The following is a 24,238-nucleotide window of genomic DNA, read 5'->3' as shown; positions in this document are numbered from 1 at the left end:
AGGAACATTCAGGTTTTTGGGGAAGGACTTATAGCTTTGAGATTTCCCATGCTTCGTCACAATTTTGCTTCTGAAGTCCTCAGACAGTTCTTTGATCGTCTTTCTTTTCTCCATGCTCAATGTGGTACACACAAGGACACGGGACAGAGGTTGAGTCAAATGTAATCCATTTTAACTGGCTGCAAGTGTGATTTTGTTATTGCCACCACCTGTTATGTGCCACAGGTAAGTAACAAGTGCTGTTAATTACACAAATTAGAGAAGCATCACATGATTTTTCAAAGGGTGCCAATACTTTTGTCCGGCACATTTTTGGAATTTTGTTTAAAATGAAAATGATTTAATGATTTAACCCTTGTGCAGTATTGCGCCAAATCCTGGCGTTTTGCTTTGTTACTCATCATATAATCATATATAAAGCATATCAAAAAATAAGCTAGAGGGCTGAAAATTGTCAAAAAATGTCAAAACATGTTTACCTTCAAAATGGCACCATCCACAATTTCAAAATTGGTATTGTCATTATTATATGTGGGAGGCCTACTTTTTTGTGACGCAGAGAGTATTACGCCAACTTTCGTCCCCATTGACTCCCATTATAAATCCCAATTTCTCATGTTTTTTGATGCACTGCCACCTGGTGTGTGAAAGTGCATTTCCCACGATTACACAATTTATGGCTTCAGCGGGGTGTCAACTGACACGAGATTGTAACGGATCCTGGATGAATATCTTAAAAACAAAAAATCCAGCAGGGGACACTAGACTATTATTTATCATTTTTCTTGATTGATCCCTCATTGTCAAACGCATTTACTTACTACCAAAAAAACAAGTTTTCATGTTGAGCTTTGATCGAACGGGCCAGTGTGTGGACTCACGAACACTTGTGTGTGAGTGGGTGTGTGCACGCGCGTGTGAGGGTGGGGGTGTGCACGCGCGTATGTGGGTATGTGTGTGTGTGTGCGCGCGCACTTTGCCTGTTCAATGGGACAGTATGAGTTGACTTTTGTGACGTTTGACTTTATGACGCGACTGTGGGAGAAATCGTGTGCGTTTGTACATGCACGCGCACTCTCACGTCACCGAGCGTGTGCGTATGTGTGTGCTTGTACTTTTGCGTGCAGAGGTCTGCAGAAGGCGGCTTTGAATGCACTTCAAAGCACCTTGTCTGCAGGGCGCAAAAGGGTGTTTGATGTGACACATTTTGAGAATTCAAAATGCAGTTGTTTATTGAATCTCAACTCTTATTGGTAGAATGTTTTACTTTTTCCTCCTCCCATTGGCTCAGTGAATGGTCACGTTTGTAAACAACTTTATATGGGGTCCAACGGCTCAAAGGCCATTTTACTCCCTGTGACTGCTGGTGAGCAGAGATGGCGAGAATATTTTTTCTTGAGGAGGCAAGAAAAATGGTGTTGGAGGAGGAATGTCCCACATACTCAATGGATGAAAAGGATGATGTGTCACAAGACTATGATGAAGATTTTGAGCCACTTGTAGGAGAGGAGGAAGAGGATGATGATTAGGATTTTGAGGAGGTTACAGCAGAAGCAGCAGAGGAGCAACAACAACAGAATCAGGTCAGCACTCCATGGCTTGCCAAAAACCAAGAAATTGTGTGGTCCTCTACAAATGAAGTTTCGAGGCACTTCAACCTGCCCCCTATTCTATTGCCTGGCCCAACGCTTTTTGCAATTGCCAGGATCAGTAGCCCCGAGACTACTGTCAATCTGTTTTGCCCGGACGACATTATCCATCAGATTGTCTAAAAATAAAAGCCCAAGATTATTTTGGACTACGATCTGTGTAAAGCGGCAGTCGATCACTTGGACCAGGTAAGCATATGTTATGTCTTTTTCAAAACTTTGCATCAAAGCTCTCTGGTCATCTGACATCATCTGATGTGGTTTTTTTTGTGTGTGTGTTATTTGCAGGCATCTGCCACATATTCTTGCTGCTGGAGGACATTACGATGGCCAATGTCCATATCATATCATATGCTGGATCTGTCTCTCTTCAATGCATTCACCCTCTTTACTCAGGTGGACCCCGCAGTGGTGGCCACGCCACAAAGCCAGAAATGTGGGCAATGTGGCCTTTGCATTAACCGACTACGGGCATCAAACATTAGCTGCAAATGTGGCATTTTCTTTAGCCAAAAACATGGCCAAAAAGTGTGCAAATTGTTTTTTTTTTTTTTTTTTTAAAAAAGCTCACTGGTTGTTTGTTGTTCTAGTTGAGTTGTTTGTTGTTCTAGTTCAGTAGTTTGTTGTTGTGCGTTTGAGTTATATAGATTCTGTTAATTCAAAATTCTTCTAGTTGTTGTGACTTGTTGACTGTTATTCTGATGCCAGTGAATATTTTTAGTGGTTGAAGGTAAAAAAAAACAATATTCAGAAATGACTTAGTTGTCACACTTCCAAGAGTGACTTTTGGCTCCAATACTGCAAGAGGGGTAAAAATTTTCCATTTCATTTTCAGATGTCACAAGTAAAAAAATATTCAGAAATGACTTAGTTACACACCCTCAAGAGGGCGCAAGGCTTCATCCCCAATACTGCGAGAGGGGTAAAAATTTTGAAATTGCCATTGTCAAAAAATGTTGAGTTCCTCAAATAAATTTTGATGTTATAATTTATTAACATATTCAAAGCTCTAATGACCTGATATCAAATATTCTTACTTGGATTTGTTTTTATATATTACATACAACATTGTTAGTTTTGTTCATAGCACACTATTGCTTTTATTGTCCATAGAGGGCATTCAGAATAAATAAATAAATTAAAACTATATATGTATGGATAGGTCTGATGCTAGTGAACATTTTGAGATGTCGCAAGTAAAAAAATATTTAGAAATGACTTGGTTATCACACCCTCAAGAGGGCGCCAGACTTCATCCCCAATACTGCGAGAGGGGTAAAAATGTTAAAATTGCCATTATAAAAAAATGTTGAGTTCCAAAAAAAATTTGATGTTATAACTTATGAACATATTCAAGCCTCTAATTATCTGATATCAAATATTCCTACTTGGATGTGTTTTTATATATTACATACAACATTGTTAGTTTTGTTCATAGCACACTATTGCTTTTATTGTCCATAGAGGGCATTCAGAATAAATAAATAAATAAAAACTATACACGTATGGATAGGTCTGATGCTAGTGAACATTTTGAGATGTTGCAAGTAAAAAAATATTTAGAAATGACTTAGTTATCACACCCTCAAGAGGGCGCCAGACTTCATCCCCAATACTGCGAGAGGGGTAAAAATTTTGAAATTGCCATAGTAAAAAATTTTTGAGTTCCCCAAAAAAATTGATGTTATAATTTATGAACATATTCAAGCCTCTAATGACCTGATATCAAATATTCCTACTTGGATTTGTTTTTATATATTACATACAACATTGTTAGTTTTGTTCATAGCACACTATTGCTTTTATTGTCCATAGAGGGCATCCAAAATAAATAAATAAATAAAAACTATATACGTATGGATAGGTCTGATGCTAGTGAACATTTTGAGATGTCGCAAGTAAAAAAATATTCAGAAATGACTTAGTTATCACACCCTCAAGAGGGCGCCAGACTTCATCCCCAATACTGCGAGAGGGGTAAAAATGATAAAATTGCCATTATAAAAAAATGTTGAGTTCCAAAAAAAATTTGATGTTATAATTTATGAACATATTCAAGCCTCTAATTATCTGATATCAAATATTCCTACTTGGATGTGTTTTTATATATTACATACAACATTGTTAGTTTTGTTCATAGCACACTATTGCTTTTATTGTCCATAGAGGGCATCCAAAATAAATAAATAAATAAAAACTATATACGTATGGATAGGTCTGATGCTAGTGAACATTTTGAGATGTCGCAAGTAAAAAAATATTTAGAAATGACTTAGTTATCACACCCTCAAGAGGGCGCCAGACTTCATCCCCAATACTGCGAGAGGGGTAAAAATTTTGAAATTGCCATTGTAAAAAAATTTTGAGTTCCCCAAAAAATTTGATGTTATAATTTATGAACATATTCAAGCCTCTAATGACCTGATATCAAATATTCCTACTTGGATTTGTTTTTATATATTACATACAACATTGTTAGTTTTGTTCATAGCACACTATTGCTTTTATTGTCCATAGAGGGCATCCAAAATAAATAAATAAATAAAAACTATATACGTATAGATAGGTCTGATGCTAGTGAACATTTTGAGATGTCGCAAGTAAAAAAATATTCAGAAATGACTTAGTTATCACACCCTCAAGAGGGCGCCAGACTTCATCCCCAATACTGCGAGAGGTATAAAAAAAATATACTGCACAAGGGTTAAAGAAAACTATGGTGTCAACCTCGGGACAAAACACACTCTTTGGCTTGTTCTTTAATTAATAAAACTCGCCTTTGACACCTTGTGGCATATTTAAGATGACTACCTTACATAAAGATACTGTATACCGTATATAAACACACAGTATATACAGTACACTATAAATACTATTTGAGGTATAAATAATATTGCTTCTGCTCTTTTAGGTAGTTAGACTCAGCATTATTCATTACAATAAAGAGTGCTGAAAAATCTATGGCATGCCATGGAAGCCTCCAAGGGCAAGTCAAGGGGAGACCACTAAGCAACTGAGATTGGCGAATATGTCACTATTTTACAACAACAAGAGCATAAGGACCGTGTTGTTGATGCAAATGATAGAAAGAAATGGGGGCAATATCCAGCATCCACAAACTGATGCTCCTGTACACTCACAACAAACACACACACACACGAGCTCACACATTTACACACACAGTTTACAGGATCAATGAGCAGAAACAGACTCCATCGAACTGCTTTGCACTTGGTCATCGAGTTAGCTCCTCACAATGAGTCAGAAAGGACGCCCAAAAGACATGTGGGCCAGTGTGTGGTATGAAGCAATCGACAGTTCTTATAGTGTCTAAAAGCTGGAGAGAGATCAATATGACAGCATGAATATCCATTTGGGTCTGCAATTCAGTGCTTTCTGCTAGTAGTTCACTGTCGGGATATGAAAGCCATAAAACTAGGATGAATGCTTTTTGTAAAACACTTAAGAATCCAAAATGATCCCTCCAAAGCAAAAGCACTGACAGTTACAATGCCCATTGGTGCATTTTACATACAGTGAGTATCTTGTTCACAATTTGGGCCAGACAGTAAAATAAAGTCAAACAATCCCATTTGGCCAACCAACTGCTCAAGACAGAGTTAAAGAGTGCCCCGAGATTTTATATTTTTGTATGACTTACCAATGATCTATGGCTCTAAACTCTAGAATGTAAAGGAGTTTTACCTACATTTTCTTCCTGATAAAGGAACATTATCTAAACTTTCCATTAGTAGGTTCCACATAAATAATTTGGCTTTTTTGAAAACAGCTAGCAATGAAAGCGTTAACAAAGCTCTTTTCTCGAGTGTGTCGAATACAGTACATGTGTATATTTACATTTACAGTATATTCATCATCTCTAAACAGCTATGCAACACTGAACACACCAGACCCTTCGATTTATTCGTTGGTCTCATAAATAAAAGGAAGTCAAAGGAATCTTATTGAACATCAAATAATAACTTGAATGAAACAGAAAAATTATCTTGGAGACATTAGCTTGCACTTCTGAGGATGTTTGTTTTTTATTGAAATATGTCAAGTAAAGCGAAACTAAAACACACTCAGTGTGGTCTTGGGGACACAATGAGGAACGGACTGAGAGTAAACATCGTGCTTGTCATTACCCAGGTAATGACAATGCTGAACTCACGGCACTGGCTCAACTCATGCCGATAGATAACAAAAAACAATAATACCCGAGTGCTGCCGACAGCCGCTACAAACTACGTCTGCATAATGCTATAGTAGATATCACATGTACTGTATAAAGAATTAGATGCGAAATTACAGACTCTCCGGTGTTAGCAGCACATGTATAGAAAACTAGATGTGAAATGATAGAGTTGCCGGCGTTAGTAAACAGCCGCCATCTCAAATCAGTAGATTTCTCTGAAAGGCTTTTGTAGCGAACCTTCCAAGTGAACCTAATTAACTTTTTATCTAAAATACTCCTAAATCGCCAAAATCTTGACTTGAACCTATCTTTAAAACCGTTTTAAAACGTTCATATGTCGAAAGTAGACAGAAGGGAAATTATGGAATAAGAGGAGCAATTTTAACAACTTTAACGGTTGATTCACAACATTAAATTAATTGAATGTGGTTTAAAGCTGCTAATAGAGAATGGGGACTTGAGTATTTTATTTACTGTTTTGAACTGTTAACTTAAAATAGTATAGTAATAATAATTTTAACTACTAAAATATTCGTTTATTTAAGCCTGAGACGCTTTTTGTACAATTTTTGTAACTAATGTACGAAATATTAAAAGGCGGAAAATACTCAGGTGACTTGAAGTTCCACTCTGAGGCCCCCAATTTGGCCAACTTTCAAAATTGTCCGATATGTATGTGTGATACATCATTGGAAAGCTTAAAATCTAAATTTTCTGAGGGATTAACAATTTTGAACAGGAGGGCATTTAAAAATAGTAATAATAATAATAATAAATTAAACAGCGAAACCCTATTTGGAGGTGAGAGCATGAAAGAGCAGAATTAAAGACGCCATGACTTTAACGAAATATTATCGCGTACTTACCTTGTTTCGATCCAGAAATTCCATGTAGCATGTATCACGTGTCAAGACACAGCTGTGAATGGCCACAGCTGGATTTTTGGGGGATTTCATGGGTGACACATGGTAATATAACAGGGGTCACGATGCAGAAATGGCAGACATCAAGGAGTGGCCGAGATTTTCTTTGTCTTGCCCTTATAATTTTTTTTTTTTTTTTTTTACCATTTTTCTTTGTTTGGATCGATTATTTATCATCTAACATATCTGAGAAAATGCACAAAAAAAAAAAAAAAAAAACAATTAGGCGATAGTCATGAGGTAGGTATCTGTGACTTTTTTGCAGACACCATTTCTTTTATTATCATGTAATTTATTTAAAAGTTTAAAATATGCAAGTGAATAATTTTTTTAAAGTCGTTTTTTTTTTTCTAAAGGAAATATTAGACATCAATTAATGATTCTAAGTTAAAATTAAAAAGCTAAAATACATTTTGAATAATAAATTTAATTAATTACATTCGTTTTATGGCTGGGATGAAATAAAAGTGGTTGCGCGACGTCTGTAAACGGGAGTTTGTATGGTACAACGGACAAATTAAAAATAGTTTTGGGACCTAATGCGCCATGAATCTGCTATGGCTGCACATAGACATATTGTTCTATCAAACACAACAGTTCTTTTGGATTAAAGAGCAGAAACTGCTTTTTGATTCTTGTCTGTGTTTTCCACCAAAAGCAGCTAATAGCTTGGGGGGGGGGGGGGGGGTGTCATCAATAATCGATTTATAATCGAATCATAGCCTCTGAATCGGAATCGAATCATTAGGTTCCTAAAGATTCCCACCTCTAGTATTAATTTTTCTCTAAGTTAGTCAGTTTTGTATATGTTGTGTTACTATCGTTTAAATTAAGTGTCAATTTATTTACTCTTCTGTGAGGTTGAAGACTGTTACGTTGTTTACTGTATGATACAGTTTCTAACAGAATAGAGGAATATAAATGTTTCCAGTGTTTTTGTACACTTGATGAATTTCCAAAAACACACCGTCATTGTCTGCAGAGTATCAGCTATGCAGCAGTTCCATAGAGCAACAATACAAACCACAAAACAACTAATTAATGAGTTAAGAAATCAAATTGACTACAGCTAAAAGATACAGGGAAAATTACTTTCAATTTGTCTTCGCACTTTTTATTCATCATTTTGAATGATACATTTTACTGGGGAATAAATACATTTTCGGTAATACAAGATTAAAAAGAAAAGAGTTGTGTTGGGTACCTTGAATTAATTTAAGTAGAAATACTGATTGAGTTGTTACAAACCACAATAACAGTACAGCGATTCTACTATAATGTTAGCTTGATTAAATAAACAGATGTGCATGTCTGCTTGTCACACCATGGCAGATTTTATACATTGAACAGAAATTGCTATAAAATATTTACCTTAAATTGTTGTACAACCACCAGGAGTGTCCAAACATTTTCATACTACGCTATATAATTATAATGTGCTTTCCCCAAAGTTCTCAAAGACACTTTACTTTGTGTCATCTTGCCATAAGTAGTAAGTACAGTGGACACGCCCCCCAAAAAACACAGCATTCACATGCTCACTTATACAAAGATTCCAATATTAAAACATGATTTACTGTTCATAACTTGTATTATGACTGCTTCAATATCAAAAGGGTAATGTCATATTCCTAGATGACATTTAACTTGCTAAATATTCACCATCCTGGATTTGGAGAGCTTAACCTTCTATATGAATATGAGGTTAATGAAAAATGCATTGCATCCTCCAGTCAGAAACCAGATATTAACTAATACAAAAAACCCTCTTGTGTCAAAACAGAAACTTTTGTTTTAATCAAAAAATCCTTCATTACATATTCTCCTCCATGGCTGATGGTAATGTTTCTCCAAATGTAATTAAACTTGGGCCTTTGAGGATAAAAAAATAAATAAGCGTGTTAATATTTCCTGTGTGTAATGAAAAAAAGAAGAAAAGAACATAAAGACAAAGAATAAAGTAAACACAAGCACTCCCTTCCATTTATTACTTCAGAAGTAATATTCTAGCTAATAAGCCAGACAGAGCCACTTAGAACATATGGCAGCCTATCATTATAATAAAAGTACACAGCAACTGAAGGTTAGATTAAAGCTGAAGAAAACTATAGAAAGCATTCATACAAAAATGAATAATTGTTATTCATAATACACTTTTCAAGTTAAAGTTCTGGGTTTCAGTCGATAACAAAGGACGGAGGATGTTTTTAATAAAAGGACAATGGTTTTAAAACAATGACACCAAGCAGAAATTACAGGAAAGAGGACTGTCATTCTAATCAGAAAATATATTTTTGGGGGAATTCCAGGTGAATTTGTTCAGCACTGTAGATTTTAGTGTCATCGTAGTTGTTGATGATTACTTGTGTTCATGTGGAGGTGTGAAGCAGGGGTTCTGATTCTATTTATAGAGTTGTAAATGCTTTTATTTTGGATATTTTTTTTATTTTTTATTTTCTGTTTAGAATTCTTTAAATTTGAGTTGATTGGATTGATGTATTAAAGAATGTATACATATGCAAATAGGTTTTGTTAGTGTTAGAATTTAACTGACAAATCTGTTTGTGCTGTTTGACAAGAACAAGCCGTGCGTGTAGTTTCACTGAGTAATGCACAGTGCACCATCGGCAAGCTCATTTATTGTGCACGTGCTGCGAGGACGCAATGACAGAATGCCATGTAACATTTCACGCAATATGGAGTGTAGGCATTTGTTACTACATGGCGACTTTATGTGAGAAATACTCATTCCGGACTGGCGTTACAGTTACTACAGAAGACACATTCCATACACTGGTTAGCAGAATGATTGCAGAGTGCTAGACTAACCTGCGGAAAAAGCTTACATGCTACTTCCTTGTAGGTCATTAAGCACCACTTTTAAAGATGGGCATAATCGTTATCACACAATCAAAAGAATTTTTTATGCTGTGATTGACTTTTTAATATATCCTCTTCCTCAGCTGTTGTGTAAATTTTATGAGATACATATTGATAATACAGACAAGGAATGCCCAGTCATTAAGAAAAGCAATGTGATTCAAGTTTTGTGCAAATGATTTTGCTGCCTTCTGAGATAAATTACCTGTAATATTCCGAATATAAACTGCTACTTTATTTGAACCCTATGCCTCATAGTCCAGTGCGGGTAATTTATTTATTTATTTATTTATAGATTCAAGTTTGAAAAAAGACTTTTTGAACACCAAATTATTTTTTTATACAGAAAATAATTACAGTACATCCAAAACAAATGATTATAACAATATATTTGAGAGAAAAAGCATGTTATTTTGCCTCACTCAAATCTTAATATCTGAACATTTAAATATGTAAACTAAAGTGCAAGGACATTCATAAATGAATGGCTTCTGGTTTTTGAAATGTAAATAAACCAAACTAATGTGATAAAACAACAAAATTGCAATAACTGCATTAACCATCCAAGTGAAGTCTAACTGTAACTGTAGTCTTGAAACAAATCTGAATAAGGAAAAACATTGCAATAAAATAATGCAAATTGATTAAACTAAAAAGAGTAGCTGAGATTTGTCATGACAGAACATCGCTTCAATGATATCTGGCGCCATCTAGCGTCGTGAATGGGGAGAGTATCTGAGATCTGTCATGACAGACCATCGCTTCAATGATATCTGGCGCCATCTAGCGTCGTGAATGGGTATAAAGTCTAGACCGCGAATATAAGACGACCCCCTCTTTTCCAGTGTTATTTCAATGCAAAAAACACCGTCTTATATTCGGGCCATTACGGTATATGCTTCCCCTACACTGTAAAACCTGATAAGTTAGTACAAGTCAAACCATTTGTGGAAACCGATTGCCAAAAACGATTTAAGTTTATTAACTTAAACAAATCAACTAAACTCAATTCTTTGGTTTAAGTTCAAGTAACTCAAATATTTGTTGTTAAATTAACTTGAGTAAATAAGGTTTATTTGAATCAATCCACTCAGTTAATGAAACTTAAAAATAATAAGTGTGTGTCACTCAAATTAATAATTACTACTAATTTATTTAAACTGTTTTAACTGAATTCATCTGAATTAAGTAACACTGACTTAAACAGAATTTCTTTACCTGAATGTTAAAAATGTAGTTATCACTACTGAGTTTTGTTCCACTAAAGTAAATTATTATATCCTAGTTCTGAGAACATGTAGCTACTCAATTCAATTGAGGAAACCGATTGTGTTAAAATATTTAAGTTGAATTGACAGAATAAAAACTTTAGATATGCCACACAACTTAAACCCTTTATTCAGTTGAAAGCTCAACATTCAAATTGGAACACAAGGTAATTTTCTCTAAATTACAAACGTAAAACGTGTAACAATCTTACATTACCAATGCAAACACAAATTATTATTTTAGAAATGTAACCTTCAACAATTAACTCCTAACCTCTTTACTCCAGCTCATTTTTCAACGCCTGTAACTTAGGTTTGAGCTGCTTTCTCCCATCATCAAGACCTAGGAGGACAACCTGGATGAATTCGAAGAAGCCATTTAGCTTCTCAGGGTAACTCAAATGGAGGGCATAAACTAGTCCAAACAAAATTACAACTGAATCAGCCCAAGATCTGTGAGACATTACAACTTGATCCTCAAGAACAATCATCACATGCTGAGTTTCAAAGGGAACTCCTGCAGGCACCTCCTCATCGTTCACCACTGCCACCAGAGCCACTGCCCCCTCCTGGGCTGCTGCCAAATCATCCTGAAAAGAGAATACAATGTTGTAATTAAGCTTAATAAAAGGCTGAAGGAACATCAAAAAAGAAATTCAACGTACTAATGCAGTTTCGTGGTGTTTTGTGATTAAATCTTACATTAACCTAAGAGAATTTATTTCGATATTTGAAATATTTGGAATACTGGCCATGACAGAGTCCGTAATGTCTCAATAACTGAATTTTAATGGTAGTAGAAAACCCACACAATTTACATTTCCACATAATTTCATCCAAGGTTTTTGAAAGGGGAGGCCGCAAACTCGTTTTTTTTTGTCCTGGATTAGGTAGCATTTGATTGCTTACATAAAAGCCAAGTAAAACAATAAAACCACAAGTTGTAGAAGAAAAAAAACATCCACCTTCTTCAAAAGTACCAAAGTTACCATTTATATGGAGCTAGACGAATTTATTTTACCTTTGTTCTCTCCTGTACTGCACTGCAGTCCTTCGTCGTCTATCTCAGGGGTCCCCAACCTATTCCACAAAGGCCCACTTTGGGTGCAGGATTTCATTCCTACCAAACAAAATGACCACACTTCTTCCCCAATCTGGTGTTTTACAATTGCAATCAGTTGATTGCAGTCAGGTGTGGCTTGTTTTAGCAGAAGCCTCATTGGGTCAACTGTCTCTGCTGGATTGGCTGGAACAAAAACCAGGACCCACGGTGGGCCTTGAGGACTGGGTTGGAGATCTGCATTCTGGGTAAACCTAGAAAGTTCTCAGGATTCTGATTGGCTGTCGTTTTGGTGCCCGGGAAACGTCTCAGGATTCTGATAGGCGCTTATTTGTTGCCCGGGAAAGTATCGGATTTCACATGCTACGAGTACGTGCAACCTAGCTAGTGCTGGCTAGCGCTGAAGTGTGCAAACTAATCAAACACCACATATCAGCGTTCACGTTACGCACGTCCAATTTGAACAGCCTGGCTACGCTAAGCAAAACATTGTCAAAACAGTAAAAATAACTGAAAAAAATTACCGTGTATGTGTGACGATGGCAGCAAATCCTTCCAGTAACTTTGCAACGAAGCGTGTGCTCACGTCACGACTGCCGAACTCCGTTACTCCGCACCAACTGAAAGAGAGTGCAACTGGGCACATCGCACGTTCGCAGCAGTGAGATCTCTGACAAGCTAGTGTAGTCTTCTTCTTTTTTTCGGGCAGTTTACCCCTTGATGAGTAGACTAGTCTTCTTCTTCTTCTTTTAATTTGGTAGGCGGACAGCTGCCAATCTCAGCGCATTTACCGCCCTTCCAGGATTGACGAGTGATGTTTACAAAAATTGATTCAGTGGAATACAAGTGTGGGGGGAAAGAGGAAAAAACGAAGGTCGCTGGTGTGCCGTCAGTGACGTCTGCAATTTAATTGTACAAAACAGTCCAAAATTCTGGGCTTGTTTCTGTTTAATAAAGAGTGGAAGCTTTATTTATTCCAGAGTGGGGAAACTCAAAAAATTCTTTCTCCTTTCTCGCATATAAAACCTTTTGTTCTACCAAAATCCAAACGCACAAAAAGAAAGCAAACGTATTACTAATAAAAAATAAAAAATAAAAATAATAAAAAAAAAACAACACAGTTTGAATAGAAGAAATACTTTCTGGGGAAAAAACAATGTTACAACACAATGGGGTTTTTTTTGTGTGTACATGCAAATGTATTTACATTGTTAGTCAAACATATTGGCTGATTGATTTTGTGCTAACATCAAATCTTTGCACTTTGGGAGCTCATCAAGAGCTATTGGATGCATTCTTTAGTTTATTTGTTAATACAGTTTTGGTAACTAAAATAACAGGAAAAGCTGAAAATTGATGAGACAATTTTATTTTGATAGAAGATTAACTTAAAGAAAATTAGTAGATGAAAAAAGAATGAATGATATTACCACTACTTAAATGCTCCAAAACTTCTAATGCTCTCAAAGCAACTGAGTTATTGAAACAAATATTCATTTTTGAGTTCTACTTTTTTATGGGAATGAGTGACTCCAACTTTTTTCATAGTTTAAGTTATGTTAACTTATTTATTTTTATTAAGATGTATTGTTCGGTTTTACAGTGTAGCTCAGATCATGGAACAGTATGACATCTCCTATCACACCTATACAGATGACACACAACTCTACATTTCTGTGTCCCCGCACAATTATAGTCCCTTAGTCTCCCTGAGTAAATGCATGCATCATATCAATGAATGGATGTGCCAGAATTTTCTCCAGCTAAATGTGGAGTAGGCAGAAGTGATCATTTTTGTGCCAAAAAAGCAAAGGTCAATGATAAGCACATATTTTGGCACACTGTCACAGCTACAAATCAAGTGAGAAATCTTGGCTTAATTATTGACTCAGACCTAAAATTTGATAGCCATCTAAAGTCCGTCACTACATCTGCTTATGACCACCTAAAAAAATATTGCTAGAAATAAGGGGCTTTTGACTAAACAAGACATGGAAAAACGTATGCATGCAATCATTTTCAGTAGATTGGACTATTGCAAGGGCATATTTGCAGGTCTTGATAAAAAATCAGTCAGATAGCTGCAGCTAGTACAGAATGCTGCTGCTAGAGTCCTTACAAATACAAGGAATATGGACTACATTACACTGGTTTTGAAATTGTTACTTTGGCTTCCAGTGAGTCAAAGCATACATTATAAAATAATACTGCAACAAAACACTTAATGGCCTTGGACCAAAATACATGCTTGATTTGTTGGATCCCTATGAAGCATCTAGACCCCTAAGGTCGTCTGGAACCAGTCTCCTGTATGTTCCAAGAACAAGAACCAAGAAGGATAAGGCAGAATTTAGTTATTATTATGCTCCTCACCTCTGGAACAAGTTACCTGAGATCTAAAGTATGCTCAAACTCTTATCTCCTTTAAATCAGGGCTAAAAACACTTTTGTTTATCACAGCATATCCATAACTGTCTAAATATTTCAAATTTCAAGCTATTTCCTTTTTTCTCATTTTATGTATAATTTGATTTCCTGTTTCAATTGTCTTTAACTTTCTTTTGATTTAATCATTTTATCTCTGCATGTGGATCTTCTTGTGATGTAAAACACTTTGAATTACCTTGTGATGAATTGTGCTATACAAATAAATTTGCCTTGCCTATATTTTTACCTGTGGCTTATATGTGAACAAATACAGGTTTATTGTAAAATGTGGTGGGCGCGGCTTGGAGTCCATTGTGCTTTTTGGTCAGAAAACTATGCTAATCTATAACTACAATGTAATTCCATAGCAAACGTTTATTGACATAATCATGTATAATTTGTAAATGTGTCAGCGTCAGTTGCATGAGATGATTTTTATTACACGTTTGTAACTATTCATTTCATTCATTCATTTTCCAAGACGCTTCTCCTCACTAGGGTCATGGGGGTGCTGGAGCCAATCCCAGCTAACTATGGGCAGTAGGCGGAGTACACCCTGAATCGGTTGCCTGCCATTCGCAGAGAACAAGGACACGAACAACCATTTGTGCACACACTCTCATATCAAGGGGCAAGTTGAGTGTTCGATCAGCCTACCATGCATGTTTTTGGGATGTGGGGGGAAACAGGAGTACCCGGAGAAAACCCACACAGGCATGGGGAGAACAAGCAAACTCCACACAGGCGGCTGGAGCCTGGGATTCAATCCTTGATCTCAGAACTGTGAGGCGAACGTGCTTACCACCTTGCCACCGTGCCGCCAAATTGTAACTAAATACCATTAAATCAAGCTAATTATTCAGCCTATGAGTTCATGAACTATTTAATTGGCTTGGCTTTATTTAAGATGCTCAGTAAATTCTTTGAAGTGAAAATCCTCAACTGAAATTTAAATGGTAGCAAAAAAAAATGTAACTAGTAATTCAAATGTTCAGTTTTTAGCCTACAAATAACTTGTATAAATAAACATAACACACAGACGTGTGCGGGCACGCACACACACGCTGCTGATGCTAACATGGTGCTTTGCCTCTTTTGAAACATGTATCATAAGGGGAAAGGCAAAAAGAGTCTTTACTGTAAGTAACTCTCTGCTTGAGAGAAATGGAATATAGAAACAACCATCGAAGTGATTGCCTTTGTGTGGAAGAAAAATGTGTATGTGTGCATGTTTGTGTTGCCTTCGCCACCTTTAGGTTGAACTGATGAGCTCATTATTTTTGCCCCAAGAACCCCCCACAGTTTCTCAAACCGCAACTCACAGCAGTGTGCGTGTGTGCATTGCGCGTGTGTCAACATGGCCTTCACTATGGAGTTATGCGTCTGAACTATTCATTGTGAAAGCAAAAGGTTTTCGACAAAGAAGTGACAGAAAAGACAGCAAGGTTATGAAATGTGATGTCATCAAAAGTGACAGGCGAAGCGAGATGAGGAAGCTGTTTGCATGAATGGGAGAGCAATCAAAATATTTTATCATAGCTGTAGGAGAGGGATCACAGAACAAATATAATATAATATAATATAATATAATATAATATAATATAATATAATATAATATAATATAATATAATACAAGGGCATAGATACAATTTATTGTAATAATATTGAGAATAAAAGTTTTTTTCTTAATCACTATTATTGATTTCATGTTTTTTGATAAGTTAGAGTTGGTCAAAAAAAGCATGACTGAAACTGTCAAAATTAAACATTTAGAGTATTTGTAGAGTTAGAAATTGTAATATTTAGATTTTATGCCAATCTGATACATGTTCATTTGTTAAGATCTTTGTGAAATTTCTTTTACATATCTATAATTACATCATCACGATCAAAATACAGTATGTCTTCCTCCTCTGCATGCATTTGAATTCCTAATCTGAAAATACAGTATGGCCTCTTTTTACTCGTTATGCGTTACAGTAACCCTTAATCTTTAAATTTCAAACATTGATTGCACATTTTAAAGGGTTTGCTTCAGTTGAGGATTGTAGACATATTGTTACCTCTGCCTACAGGTGAAACTTATGGAAGGCAGAGGTTATGTATTCTGTTCTGTATGTCTGTCTGTTTTTCTATATGTTTATGTTCAAGATAATTCAACAAAGGATAAATGGATTGTTATGAAAATTGCAGGGTTTTTTTGTAATATGAAATTGAAAATGTGATTAGTTTTTGGGTTATTGCGGTCAAATGTCACAAAAGGAATTTTGCGATAACTTGATAAAGGATTAGTCTATTTAACTCAAATTTGCAGGGTACGTGGTATTTTGAGTTGAGAAAGAGTGAAGGCATTTTGGGGCATGAAAACAAAGTCAAAAGAGGCAATGAACGTACATGACAGTTGGGCGGCATAAGATTTAAAATATAGCATAGCTTTGAATTTAGCTGCTTAGGTGGAAAGTTCTCTCAGAGTGACCATCTAGTTTTAGTTAATTTCTTACTGCTCTGTGTGTAACAGTTAAAAGGATATTAAACACCACACCAAGTGAATTTAAAATGATAGCAGACCATATTTTTGACACAGATTCATCAAAAAATTAACTGAAAAGGCTTAATAATAAAAGAAAATTTTAATTTGCCTATTTTTCTCAGCTGCCTTTGCCCCATCTACCAAAAAAATCTCCAAACAGAAGATGACGTTATTCCCAGAATGAGCTGTAGATTTTTGTAGTCTACTGGTCGTGCCACCTTCAGAAAATGCAGTCATAAGACATATTTACTCTATTTTATCCCAAATCTTCTCAATAATAATAAAACCAGGCATATATATATATTTTTTTAGTCATTATTGTGGCCAGTGGGTTGAAATGGGGTAAAGTGTATATGACATGAAAAAGCATGTTTATTTCACTTCACACACAGTATTTTATGCTCCTGAATAAAATAGACCGCTTAGCTGTGTGCGGATGCGGTCGATATGTTCATTCAACTTTTAAATCCCGATCCATGAAAATAAGTGACTTCCATCCAGAGTCTCAGATTGAAGAAGAAGCCGGATGGCACATCAGTGGACGAGTGCTTCACTGTGTAGCTGAATTACTTAGCTTGAGGTTTTATGGATTTTGCAGAGTTTTACCTTTTTATTTTTGTGTCATGCCAGCCCGATGTGCTGCAGGCTTTTGTGGTTACATGAGGGAGAGTGGTGAAAGCCTTTTTGGGTTTCCAAATGATCCTGTCCACTGCGAAGAATGGATAAAACAAATCCAAAAATCGAGGGACAATTGGACGCTGAAGGGCAGGCAGTGGATGTGTGAGTAAGCTAAGTATTTTATAGTATGTCAAATAATGAGATCATGTCACACATTTAAATAATTTGGTGCTTGCATTTTGTGTGTCACCATGCTCACCGCCGGCATCCATGGCGGGTGACAACGAGTCAGTTGCTCGCTTGACGCCGGCCGGTATTTCTGCCGAGAGTGCTCTGTTTTCGGCTTGGGCTCGCGCCGTTCCCTGCAGTCACCATTGCTTCTCGCGAATCCGCGTCGAGTGCGCTACTTTCAGCTTTGGCTCAGACCTTCCTGCCGGTGTCTCCACCGGTACTCGAGTGTCCGCCTAGGGTGCGCTGTTTTCAGCCTTGTCCTGTCCCCGCCATCACCACTGCTTCTCACCATTTTTGGCTTGGACGCTAGAGTGCTCGCCATGGCCACAGCAAGGGACTACAACGGCTCTTATCATTCCCCTGCTGCGGTCTCGGCAAGAACTTCTGCCGGATGCTCGCAGACACTGGCCTGGTCCGACGGGACCTCTTGCCGAGGCTGCAGCAGGGGAATGACAAGAGCCGTCGCAGTCCACTGAAACTTCCGTGGCATTAAAAAAAAAAAAAAAAACGGTTCGGGAGGTGCAAGAACTCAACAGTTTTGACCAATCTGTAGTAATTTAGCCCTGTCATACTGAATGAATGCCTTTTAAATATTTTATATTCTATTTAGTACAAGACTGTTATTTATCATGAAAATACAATTTATATTGCAGTCAGGGAAACAATAGTTATACAATGACTATCCTTTAATAATATTGGAGTAGAGAAATAAAATCAGTGATGACATTGTGTGTTGCCAATGCAGTCTGCCCTGGTGATCAGCCTCGTGTTTGTTGTCTATGTCACCTACAGTGGGGCAAAAAAGTATTTAGTCAACCACCGATTGCGCAGGTTCTCCTACTTGAAAAGATTAGAGAGGCCAGTAATTGTCAACATGGGTAAACCTCGACCATGAGAGGCAGAATGTGGAAAAAAAAACAGGAAATCACATTTTCGCGTTTGATTTTTAAGGAATTTATTTCCAAATCAGTGTGGGAAACAAGTATTTGGTCACCTACAAACAAGCAAGATTTCTGGCTGTCTAACTTCTTCTAACCAGGTCTAATGAGGCTCCATTCGTTACATGTATTAATGGCACCTGTTTTAACTCATTATCGGTATAAAAGACACCTGTCCACAACTCAGTCAGTCACACTCCAAACTCCACTATGGCCAAGACCAAAGAGCTGTCGAAGGACACCAGAGACAAAATTGTAGACCTGCACCAGGCTGGGAAGACTGAATCTGCAATAGGTAAAACGCTTGATGTAAAGAAATCAACTGTGGGAGCAATTATTAGAAAATGGAAGACATACAAGACCACTGATAATCTCCCTCGATCTGGGACTCCATGCAAGATCTTACCCCGTGGCGTCAAAATGATAACAAGAACGGTGAGCAAAAATCCCAGAACCACACGGGGGGGACCTAGTGAATGATTTACAGAGAGCTGGGACCACAGTAACAAAGGCTACTATCAGTAACACAATGTGCCGCCAGGGACTCAAATCCTGCACTGCCAGACGTGTCCCCCTGCTGAAGAAAGTACACGTCCAGGCCCGTCTGCGGTTTGCCAAAGAGCATTTGGATGATCCAGAAGAGGACTGGGAGAATGTGTTATGGTCAGATGAAACCAAAATAGAACTTTTTGGTAGAAACACAGGTTCTCGTGTTTGGAGGAGAAAGAATACTGAATTGCATCCGAAGGACACCATACCCACTTTGAAGCATGGGGGTGGAAACATCATGCTTTGGGGCTGCTTTTCTGCAAATGGACCAGGACAACTGATCTGTGTAAAGGAAAGAATGAATGGGGCCATGTATCGAGAGATTTTGAGTGAAAATCTCCTTCCATCAGCAAGGGCATTGAAGATGAGACGTGGCTGGGTCTTTCAGCATGACAATAATTCCGAACACACATCCAGGGCAACAAAGGAGTGGCTTCGTAAGAAGCATTTCAAGGTCCTGAAGTGTCCTAGCCATTCTCCAGATCTCAACCCCATAGAAAATCTGTGGAGGGAGTTGAAAGTCCGTGTTGCCCAACGACAGCCCCAAAAAAATCACTGCTGTGCATGGAGGAATGGGCCAAAATACCAGCAACAGTGTGTAAAAAGCTTGTGAAGAGTTACAGAAAACGTTTGGCCTCTGTTATTGCCAACAAAGGGTACATAACAAAGTATTGAGATGACCTTTTGGTATTGACCAAATACTTATTTTCCACCATTATTTGGAAATACATTCTTTAAAAAAAAAATCAAACAATGTGATTTTCTAGGTTTTTTTTTCACATTCTGTCTCTCATGGTTGAGGTTTACCCATGTTGAGAATTACAGGCCTCGCCAATATTTTTAAGTGGGAAACTTGCACAATTAGTGGTTGACTAAATACTTATTTGCCCCACTGTATTTCTCATTCTGAATGTTCCTCCTCCTCCAAATACGACTCAAAACAATATGGCTGTATGTCACAGACTTCCTCTGGATTACATTATCTTTCGAAAAATTCACACTTGAACCAGAATCGCTGAAAAATCTTCATCCTCAATTGTGCTTAATGCATAATAAGTCTCGTCGTGACATCATCACCAAGATGGAGGCTTCAGAGCGCTTTGATGACAGGAAGCGCTAAACTGATCATCTTCATGTATCATTTTAATTCCAAAATAATGCTATTTGCCTATTACATTTTTCATGTCATGTACACTTTAAGGTAATATCTATATTTTCTAATGTGTGCTTTCAGTGTCAGCTACACTCTGCTGTTTCAAGAGTTAATCTTTTTAGTCCCTTTAGCGATATGTTATTATTATTATTTCATCAACTATAAACGGTCATAAAGGCCAAGAACTTAAAAACCAGACAGATATACTGCAATGAGTTTTGGATTCATTGTTTAGATTAAAGAACAGACTTTCAGCATTTTTCAAAAGCCAGAACCTCCTGTGCCGTGGGTACTGATACACAATTTCAATGTTTGTCTAGATTCGTGATGAAAAAAACACAACATAATGATCCTAATAGATGAGATGGCCAAAAATCTGTACAAGAGTCATGTTAGATACGTACAGAATTCTAACAATGGAACAGAAATGTTTTTTTTTTAGTTTTTTTTCCCCTCCTGGGCTATGAAAGTACAACTTTGTGTGCATTTATGTTTCTCACCAACAGCTTGAGCTACAAGCCCCATTTACAAGATTCAGATCAGTTGTGTTGCACCAACGTTTAAGTGCTGAAAAGTAGTGGAAAATAAAGTAAGATACCATCTATAGTAGAAAACAAACCCATTGAAAGGATCACAAGGACTGGCTATTATTTGGTTGCCGAATGTTCTGAAAACAGGCCAACAATAATGTATTACAGTAATTAGGAATTTTGATTAGTTCTAAATTTAGAAAACAATCTGCATACATCTAAATAGAATAGAATAGAATAGAATAGAATAGAATAGAATAGAATAGCCCTTTATTGTCATTATACAGTTGTTCAATGAAATTGTGGAGGATCTCCCTTTACATTGTAGGATTAAGCTAAATTCTCAAAGTGATATCCAAGTATAAAGGTATAAAAGCTAAAAAAATATATAAATATAAAAAAATGTGTATGAGATAGTCCTATGATCAGGCAGTGCAAATAATCGAAGTGAAGTAGCAGCAGTTTGACAGTGAAGGCATTAAATATTGCACGTTGATATTGCACGTAAGTATTATTGCACATCGAATATTGTATGTAAATGAATATTGGACATTGGGTGATGTGATGTTACATATGGCAGTTCATGGTGGAGATGACTTTGGCAAAGAAACTGTTCCTGAGTCTATTTGTTCTTGCTTTTAAACACCGATAGCGCCTACAAGAGGGGAGCAGTTCAAACAGCTGGAAAGTCGGATGTGAGCTGTCCTTGAGCATGTTTTGAGCTCTGCTGAGGCACCGAGAGGAGTAGATGTCCATCAATGAGGAGAGAGGACAGCCAGTGATCCTCTGCATTGACTGTCCTCTAAAGACTTTCCCTGTCTGCGGCAGTGCAGCTCCCATACCATGTGGAAATACAGTATGTTAGCTGGCTCTCAGTGGGTGAGTTGTAGAAGGCCAGCAGCAGCTTCCTATCCAGCTTGTTCTTCCTGAGAAGTCGCAGGAAGTGCAGACGCTGCTGAGCCATCTTTATAATAACTTATGTTTGCTGGCCGTGAGAGGTCATCTGAGATCTGGACTACCAGGGATCTGAAGTTGCGGACCATCCCCACACACTCGTCGTTGATGTACAGGGGCGGCAGATCGGTTCTGTTCCTCCTGAAGTCAATGATAACCTCTTTGGTTTTTGGGCCAGGTTGTTGTCTGAGAACAATGGTTATGAACTAGTCTTTTTAGTTTTGTATCTATGTTTACTCTTTGGACTGAAGAGAAACTGGATTTTGATCTCCACAAAGTTTACCACACATTATTGAATTTTGCAGACAACTTCGCACCAAGACAGCAGGACCTGCATATTAAAGGTTTAATGAGCAGTGTACAGTATTTGAAGACGAAACAACAGTCACATAGATGATATCGGTTTAAAGGTAGAAGCGTTGATACCACAGATTAAACCCATAGAAGCCACTTCTGGGTTTACATTAGTTAAAGCTGGTGTTGCAATGGGTGACAGGCCAGCTAATCATTTCAGGAATTAACCAGCCTGTAATCCTGTGATTGCTTGTTGTGTCAAATGTAAAATACTTGCTGTGAAAAATAAAATATTACCATTGGTACACTTTTGAATAATTGTTGACATTTTTCCTCAAATCTCACATGCTATTTTTTGTTGTTGTTGTTGTTGTTTTGTTTGAAGTGTAACTACAGAAACACATTAGTCTCAAAGTCACTACTGTCAGTTTTTATTTCTGGGATATCAGTATGAGCAATTATGCAAGATGTTAAATTAACAACAGTTTGTTTTATTCTATGAGAACCTATAGTTTTACTAAAACAAAACATGTAAAAAATATTCAATAGAAATGAAATGATGATTAGTGGCATATCATTTAGATGTAAAAGGAAATCAGATGTTTGAAATAATATTGGCTGAGCATACTGTAGATGTGAAAATGAAATGTGAAATGTAGGCTTGATTGGAGTGGGAAGGGGTTGATTTGGGGGGCATGAGATGACAATGAGACTGAGAGGAAGAAAATGTATATGACATTCAGTGACATTCAATTCAATGGATACATTCACATGTGTTCCCTTATAAACAATTTAACTACATGACACACACTCTTAACTTATTCCACACCATATGCTTGTCCTATTTGCTTACACTCACACATGCAAGCAGTGCTTTGGCTATAATTTAACAATAATTTGTTCCTGCTGTTTCATATGTCTTCATCCTACCGCTACCCATATGGCCACGCACTGTGGCATTCAGTTTCCATACAGTATTGTGTCCATTTTCACCATTTCTATCAGATAACATTCGAGACAATCACACATGATATTGGACTGCTGCTTTCTTCTCTCATAGTGCTGTCCTTTTCTGATTACCATCAGAGGCAATATGGAGAACTGCAATTCACTTGCAAATTATGCATGTATAACTCTACATTATGCTTTTATTGACAGCTGAAAACATTAGAATGTCTTTTTGTTTTTTGTTTTTGTTGTTGTTGTTTTTTTTTTCTCCTGTGAAATGTGCATTTATGGAAACAAAATGTGAAGTGCATAGTTGAATTTGCTTATGTTCTGTCAACACTCTCAAGGCACAAAGGATGGACACAAAAGATGGAGCAATTTTTTTTTTTTTTTTTTTAATGAATAAAAAAACAAGTCCTTTTATCAATTAATTTATGCAGTCATGCTATTATTAGCCTGGGATGGAAACTGCACTGATACTGAAAATAACACAATCCCAGCAATGACAGAAATCAAGGATTTTTTGTTGTTGTAACGCTCACATGAGTGATTCACATAAAAAGTTTCAGTGCCAACAGTGTGGCATTGAAAGGGCAGGAATTGTCCAGATAGACGTCTGCAACAGCACAAAGGTAGTGATGAAATGTTTCTTTCAGGCTAAACTGTCGGCCTGAACAACATAGGAAGCCTCAATTTTAAAAGATCAGTAAGGCTAAACATACGCAACCCCTAGCATGTACAGTAGTCAAAAATACATCGCCTTTCTCCACTTGAACACAGCACCATAGGTGGTGTGACAGAAGTGTTTAATTGTGCTACATTCAGCCTCAAATATCAAGAAGTTGCATCAGTCTGCTAAAAGCCCTGGGAAATGTTTTGCAACTATACATGAACAACAGAGTGCAACTGCAATGGAAAATGTAACAAGTATATTTAAAAATGAATAACTAAATTAAAAAAGAAAAAAACTTGACATTTTGGGAACCTGTATGTGACATTTGTTTCTTTGTAAGAGTGTAGGCTTGTCAAAGGAACTTAATGCAATGGAGTTTAAATTAGGGGTTTCCCAATCGCATATTTTTGCACCC

The 24,238-nt window shown here is 36.9% G+C and overlaps 1 long non-coding RNA gene across 1 annotated transcript; it reads left to right on the top strand.

The window, feature by feature from the left end:
- Positions 1–413: 413 nt before the first annotated feature.
- Positions 414–2,396, top strand: LOC130914283 (uncharacterized). Its single transcript, XR_009062872.1, has 2 exons — positions 414–1,838; positions 1,938–2,396. It is a non-coding gene; the product is annotated as an uncharacterized LOC130914283 (long non-coding RNA).
- The last annotated feature ends 21,842 nt before the right edge of the window (positions 2,397–24,238 follow it).

This window comes from Corythoichthys intestinalis, chromosome 4 (genome assembly GCF_030265065.1).
Source record: "Corythoichthys intestinalis isolate RoL2023-P3 chromosome 4, ASM3026506v1, whole genome shotgun sequence".
NCBI classification, from domain to species: domain Eukaryota; kingdom Metazoa; phylum Chordata; class Actinopteri; order Syngnathiformes; family Syngnathidae; genus Corythoichthys; species Corythoichthys intestinalis.
Note: the sequence above shows the minus strand (reverse complement) of the source record. Positions and strands in the feature narration are given on the sequence as shown.